Below are 7697 nucleotides of genomic sequence, written 5' to 3'. Positions count from 1 at the left end.
GAGAATTTCGGGCTTAGAAGTGTGAACGCAGATTGAGTTATTCTCTGGTTCACGGGAGCAGCGTTTGGGAAAAACAGCTCCGAGAGTGACGGCTTGCATTCCAGAGATTCTTGTGGTTTCCTGTACAAGAAAGGAATGCACTGTTGCTAAGCAACGCTCGTCAGTGAAGTGGAAATTTCCAGTAAGTGCTGGACAGTAAGGCTGTGCCTGAGAGAGGCGAAAAACAACTTTTGTTTTGGCTACAGTGTCTAAAGAGCTCTTGGAACTTTCCAACGCAGCCAGCGTTAAGAGCTGCCAGGTGGCAAGAGCGTAAACAAGCCAGCTTTTGGATCTTAGCAGGCTTGAGAGTGAGTTTTAAAGCAAGGACTCAAACTGGATGCCAAGAAAGGGGGAGCCCTGCCTAGCCCACCCCTTTTAACTAATGACAATTATTCATCTTGGTCTATTAAGATGAAGACCCTGCTGCAGAATCAGAGACTGTTTGAGGTGATTGAGAACCCCATTCCTGCAGCACCAGCACGTGCTTGGGAGTCACTGAAAGTGAAAGCCAGGACGGCTATAATTCTGTGTGTTTCAGATTCCCAGCTTGTGCATATTCAGGATTTACAATACGCACGAGAGGTTTGGGACACTTTGCGAAGGACACATCAGAGAGATGCAGGTTCTTCAGCGTTGCTGTATTTTGAAAAGCTGACCAATCTGAGGCTTGCGCCTGATGGAGATGTTCAAGCGCACCTGACGGAAATGAAATATCTGCGTCAACAGATGGTGGAACGTAATTTCCGTCTGCAGGAGGAAGTATTTTGCTTCATGGTGATAAACAGCCTGAATCGGACTTACAAAATGGTTGCCAGTCAGCTTGGTTCCCTTCCAGCGAACGATTTGACCGCGGAGAGGGTCTATGCCGTGATTCTGAATGAACATGACAGACTAGCCGCACTGGAAGTGAAAGATAAGGGGAGGGAAGAACGGAGATCTAACACCCCCACTGCTGATGCTACTGGAGAAAATGCTGTAGCGTTAAACGTTGTCCGATGTTACAATTGTGGACAAACTGGGCATCTTCAGCGGAACTGTAAGAAGCCACGTCAGCAGAAAGGAGCCAAGGTGAGCTCCACAAAGTCTGAGGCATCAGGCAAAAGTCATACCATCTCAAAGGCGAAGACTGCAAAGGCTTTGATGTCGCTAAAAGGCACACCAGAAGCGGGGAACTTCTTCCTCCTAGACACGGGGTGTACACAGCATATGTGTCGACACAGACAGCTATTTCCGACCTTTAAGAAGCAAAGCTTCGCTGTGCAACAAGCCAACGGTCAGGAACTGGAAGCAACCGGGATTGGAACTGTGTATCTTGAAAGTCTGAACTTGACTATAAACAATGTTTACTTGGTTCCAGAGTTGAAGTTCAATCTGCTGAGCGTTTCGCAGATTGCTAAGAAGGGACTAAAACTGTCCTATGATGCTGAAAGCTGCGAGATCTACAAAGATGGAGAGTTATATCTTTCTGCCAAAGAGAAAGATGGACTGTATTTGTTGACCTTTGATCAAAGTGATTACATGAAATGTAATTCTTGTGATTCTAACGTGATTTCTTTTGCAGGTCTGACCAAGAAGAACACCAAGCAGGTGACCTCGAGGGTCGGCAGAGCATTTCAGCGGGTGTATGCTGATGTGATTGGTCCTCTAGCACCATCTAGAGGCAATGCAAAAGATTACCTTGTGTGTGTGGATTCTTTCACAAATTATGTCTGGATTTATGTTTTGGAGAAACCAAAAGAAGCCTTAGAAAGGTTTAAAGAGTTTTGTGACAAGGCTAAAAATATGCATGATGCTAACATTGCTTGTCTTTGTACAGACGAGAAGCCAATTTTTCTTTCACAGGATTTCCAGAGGTTCCTGCAGGAGAAAGGGATAAGACACAAGATTGCTAGTTCCGAAGAATCGTGGAACAGGGGTGTCTGTGTTAGGGTGAACAAAGAATTGCAAAAGGGAATGCATGCGCAATTGCTTAGTTCACATCTGTCAAATGAATTCTGGGCGGAGTCGCTGATGTCATACACTTATACGTGGTTGAGGAAGGTTTCAAAAGAGTTGGGATGTTCTCCTTTTGAGAAACTGTTCCAGAGAAAACCTTCAGTTGCCCATTTCAAGGTTTTTGGGTCTCATGTGAGAACAGAAACTCCAAGTGGGGTAAAGAATGCCAGAGGCATTTTTGTGGGATATGAAAAGGGTCTCTACAGAGTAATTTTGTCTGAATCTGGTCAGGTGATTCTCACAAAATTTCTAGAGAGTGCTCCTGAACAGGAGAGAGTGATTGTTCACACATTTCCCACTGGAGATGATTCTGATGATTCTGATGATGATGATGATGATGATGATGATCTTATTGAGTTCAGTAGTACTGATGATGACAGCGATAGCTCAGGGAGCTCAGTTGTCACAGTCATTGAGAGGAAATCTCACATAATGACTAGACCCTCAGAAGAGGAGGATGAACCACTGATTAAGCTTAGTACTGGTTCTCCAGAGAGTTCAGAGGCTGAACCAGAAAGCAAAGAAGAGCAGCACCTCTTACGTAGGTCTGAGAGAGCAACGAAGGGTGTACCACCCAAGAGGTATTCAAAGGAGTTTGCAAACCTAGCTATTGCATGTGTTGCTGTTGTAAACGACCAAGGACAAATTGAAGCTGTGTCTGAGTCAGAGACAAAGGCACAACAGAGAGTTGCTAACCAAGGTAATGCAAATGCACTCATTCCTTGGAAGTCACACAACCAGAGAGGTACATTGGTTAAACCAGTGGCGGGTAGTTCCAAGGGTGGAACTGAAACAACAGGGGAGTGTTATAAGTATAACAACTGTTTGTTTTCTTCTCTGGATGACGCTTTGCTCGCAGCACGCATTGATACTTTAGGGGGAGTATGTTACCATAAAGCACCAATGCAGCAGCAAGCAAAGGCTCTAGCAGCTCAGTCAGCTGCAGGTGGCTGCAAAGCCAAACAGGATGTTTGTGACTGTTGCCATGGGAAGAAAGGGGCAGTCCATTCTGTACTGAGCACCGGATGTTAGCTCAGTGTGTGTGTCATATGACCCGTACTGGAAGTACATGGGTGGAGTTTATTCTTACTGCTGTTGAGTGCAGACATGTTTCTCTGTACTGATGTAAGAGACAGAAATAAAGAATGTAAATAGATTTCTGTCTGCTTCTTTCCCCTCCCTGGGGATACCAAAGGGGAGGGAGAAGAAACGGTGTGTTCTTCTCACATCTGGGAAGAATCGCCGAGACCTCGCCTGCTTATCTGCCGGGAGTAGCAGCGGGGAGGTCGACAAGGAATATCTGCCGGTGCCTACGTTGTGGCACATTCCTCTGACCCAGGCAGAATTCCAACACCCCCTGCCCATCCGTACCCACAGCTAAGGAAACCGCTCAGCTGTACCTTCAGCATGTCTTCTGCCTGCATGGCCTACCTGAGTGTGTGGTGTCCGCCCAGGGCGTCTAGTTCACATCCCGTTTCTGGTGAGCATTGCACCCGACCACCGGGACAGAGGTCTGTCTCTCGTCAGCCTACCACCCACAGACCGATGGCCAGACGGAATGGGCGAACGCGGTGCTGGAGCAGTACCTCCGGTGTTACTGCAGCTACCAGCAGGATGACTGGGTCGACCACCTAGCATTGGCGGAGTTCGCCTACAACAATGCGGTGAATGCGTCCACCCAGCAGACCCCGTTCCAGGCCAGTTACGGTTATCATCCACGGCTGTTTCCGGATGTGCTGCCAGCATCCGTGGTCCCTGCGGTGACGGAGTGGCTTCAGGAGCTCCAGTCCCAGCAACAGCTATTGATGGAGCAACTGCACCAGGCCAAGGAGGCGTACAAGGCCCAGGCCGACAGCCACCGCCAGGTGGGGCCGGAACTCCACGTCGGTGACCTGGTATGAATCTCCACTCGCCACCTCCACCTTCGCGGAAGCTGGACACCCGTTTCACCGGCCCGTTTCCTATCGTGGACCAGGTCTCGCCTGTGGCATTCCGTCTCCGGTTGCCCGCAACCCTGAAGGTTCACCCGGTATTCCACAGGTCCCTTCTGAGTCCAGTGGCCTCACCCGACGAGTTCCACCCGAACCATCCCCGACTGCAGCCAGTTTTGGTTCGGGGGAGCCTGAGTACGAGGTGGAACACATTCTGGACTCCCGATACCGCAGGGGAAAGCTGCAGTATCTCATAGACTGGAAGGGGTATGGACCGGAGGACCGTTCCTGGGAACCAGCAGCCAACGTCCACGCGCCTGCCTGCCTCCGAGACTTCCATGCAGCGTACCCCAGCAAGCCGGGTCCAGACCCTTGATTGAGGGGGGGGGGCTGGGAATCCAATTCAGAGGCTGAACCGGAGGAATCCCAGCCTGCACAGGAGTCCCCACCTCCAGGGCCGGCTGAACTGGGGCAGGGCCTTGATTCTGAAGCGCCTGCACCTGTGCCGGATCCTCAGGAGCAGACACCAGGTGAATCCACTCTGGCTCCAGAGGTGGTTGAGGACTCAGTGCCTACAGGTGAGTCTCCCCCTGGGCCCAGTAACCCTTCAGCCTCTCCTGAACTGCAGAGGCTCAGGGCAGAGAGGCGAAGGGAACTGGTTTCTCCCAGGAGGAGTGCTCGCCTTAAGGCCAGGAGAGGTGGGTCTCCTGGGGGCCGGGACTGCCCCTGGCCTCAGAGAAGATAAAGGCCAGTCAGCCCGGTCCCAGGTTGCGGGAGCAACGTCGTTGAAGAGCTGTTTTGGCCAGCATCCAGTCCTGTTCCCCCAGAGTTCCTGTCCTTGCCCGGCGTCTCGCTGTGGACCCCGCTTCGCCCGAGGAGGACTGTCTGCCGACCCTCAACTCAGGTCCTGGACCTCGCCCCACGGTAACCTCCCCCCTGGACGAGCACAGTATTTCTCCTTTATCTAAAAAATCATTCATAATTAATTACAATTTGGGTGTTATTATTTCCTCTAATTTTTTATAATATGTTACTGAGATTCCGTCTGGTCCAGGCATTTCCCCTCCTTCATATTTTTAATCACTTTTTTAATCTCTTCAAGTTCAATATTTGAATTTAATATTGCATATTCTTCTTCTATATCTGGTAGTCTATTTTCTGATAGGTATTTTTGAATTTTCTTTTCCTCTTTTAATTCTACTTTATATAATTTTTTGTAATATTTTATAAAACTTTCTTTAATTTGTTTTGGGTCAACGATTTCCTTTTCTTCGTCAATAATTCTATTTATTACTCTTTCTACCTGTCTTTCTTTGATAAACCATGCCAGCATCCAACCCGGTTTATTTGCCAGTTCAAAATATCTTTGTTTCGTCCATATAATTTTTTTCTCTACTTCCCTATTTATTAAATTTGATAGGTGGGCTTGTAAATTCTTTATTTGTTGGAGGATATCTTCATTCTTTGGGTTTTTCACTAGGTCTTTTTCTTTCTCTCTTATTTGTTTATTTATTTCCATAATATTATTACCGTATTTTTCGCACCATAGGGCACACCGGACCATAGGGCGCACCCAGTTTTTTGGGGGGGAAATAAAGGGGGGGAAATTATTTTTCCCCCAGGCGCGGGGCTGGGGCGGGGGAAGCTCAAGCTTCCACACCAGAGGAGTTTGAGGACCGCCTCCGCACCATTCTGCACCGTTTCCAGATGGCGGGTCTCAAGGTGAAGCGGTAAAAATGTCTACTAGAAGTGCCTCAAGTGGACTTGCTGGGATTTATGGTGGACACAGAAGGGGTCCACCCGACTGGGGACAAGGTACGGGCCATTTGTGATGCCCCAGCGCCCAAGAACAAGACTGAACTTCAGGCCTTCTTGGGACTATTGAACTTTTACCATTCCTTCCTTCCCCACAAGGCGGCGGTAGCGGAGCCCCTACACAGACTCCTGGACAAGCGGGCCCCTTGGGTGTGGGGCCAGCGCCAGGAGGCCGCATTCCAGGCAGTCAAGGACTTGCTTGTCTCAAACTCGGTCTTGGCACACTTCGACGAGAGGCTGCCAGTGGTGCTAGCATGTGGCGCCTTGCCCTATGGCATCGGCGCTGTCCTGGGACACCAACTCCTGGATGGAAGAGAGGTACCAGTGGCATACCGTATTTTTCGCACCATAGGACGCACCGGACAATAGGACACACCTTGTTTTAGAGGGAGGAGAACAAGGGAAAAAAATTCTTCCGCTCTCTGCCCAGCGCCCCTTCAGCGAAGCGGCAGGAGGCGCTGCGCAGAGAGTGGGAGAATTCCCCCCCTCTTGTTTTCCCGCTCTAAAACAAGGTGCCATTTAAGGTGTGTTCAGGCGGCTACCTTGGAAGCCTGGAGAGCGAGAGGGGTCGGTGCGCACCGACCCCTCTCGCTCTCCAGGATTCAGGTTCCTTTCGACCTGCTCTTTGGGGCTGGCAGGGGAAGCCCACCACCAGCCCCAAAGAGCAGGTCAGGGAGCAGCGGCCATAGGCGCGCGTCACCTCTCCAGCCGGGAGAGGGTCGCAGGGGGCTGCTTTAGCCCCGCGCGCGCTCTCCCAGCTGGAGAGGTGACGCTCGGCTATGGAGGCTCCTGCCATAGGCACGCGTCACCTCTCCAGCCGGGAGAGCGCGCGCGGGGCTAAAGCAGCCCCCCGCGACCGTCTCCCGGCTGGAGACGCAGGGCTGGGGCGGGGGAAGCCCGAGCTTCCCCCTCCCCCAGAACGGGACCCAGAGCCATGCGGAAGCTGCGCGCAGCTTTGGCATCGCTCTGGGAGCTTGCGGGGCTGGGGGAGGAGGAAGCCCTCCGCCAGCCTCCAAACCACGTCGGGAGACAGCGGGAGGGCGCGCTGCGCCTCTCCCGCTGTCTCCCGAGTTTGCGGGGCTGGCGACGGAGAGGAGCAGGCTTCTCCCCCCCGCCAGCCTTCTAGCCAAGTCGGGAGACAGTGGGAAGGGCGCGCTGTGCCTCTCCCGCTGTCTCCCGAGTTTGCGGGGCTGGCGACGGAGAGGAGCAGGCTTCTCCCCCCCGCCAGCCTTCTAGCCAAGTCGGGGGGCAGCGGGAAGGGTGCATTGCGCCTCTCCCGCTGTCCCCCGAGTTTGCGGGGCTGGCGACGGGGAGGAGCAGGCCTTCTAACCAAGTCGGGGGACAGCGGGATGGCGGCGTTCCGCCTCCCCGCTGTCCCCCGAGCTTGTGGGGCTGGCGGTGGGGCTCTCCAGCTTCAGCGAAAGCCTGCATTCGCACCATAGGACGCACACACATTTCCCCTTCATTTTTGGAAGGGAAAAAGTGTGTCCTATAGTGCGAAAAATACGGTACCTTTCCCAGACACTCAACGAAACCTAGCGGAACTACTTGCAAATCGACAAGGAGAGTCTGGCAATCGTGAAGGGAGTAAAAAAAATCCGTGATTTCTTGTACGGGCGGCCCTTCACCGTGGTGACTGACCATAAGCCGCTGCTTGGCTTGTTTGCCTGCCCCAAAGGGGGTCTTTTGATTGGGATCTCACTCCAACTTCACGCCAAATTCACTCTGGTACGGGCTTCCCCGCCTTTTGCTCTATCTGGACTGATCGCAGAAGGGAAGTCCTCATTACTGCCCCCGAAAAGCAGACCCCCCAAGTGCTGTCTCCTCGCGTCCTCAGGTGGTCAATTTTCCTTGCCAGCTACCAGTATGCACTGATTCACTGCCCTGGGAAGGCGATGGGCCATGCGGACGCCCTCA

The sequence above is a fragment of the Podarcis gaigeae genome (assembly GCF_964106915.1).
Source record: "Podarcis gaigeae genome assembly, chromosome: W".
Taxonomy (NCBI): Eukaryota; Metazoa; Chordata; class Lepidosauria; order Squamata; family Lacertidae; genus Podarcis; species Podarcis gaigeae.
The sequence above is the reverse complement of the archived record's forward strand: the minus strand, read 5'-3'. Positions refer to the sequence as shown.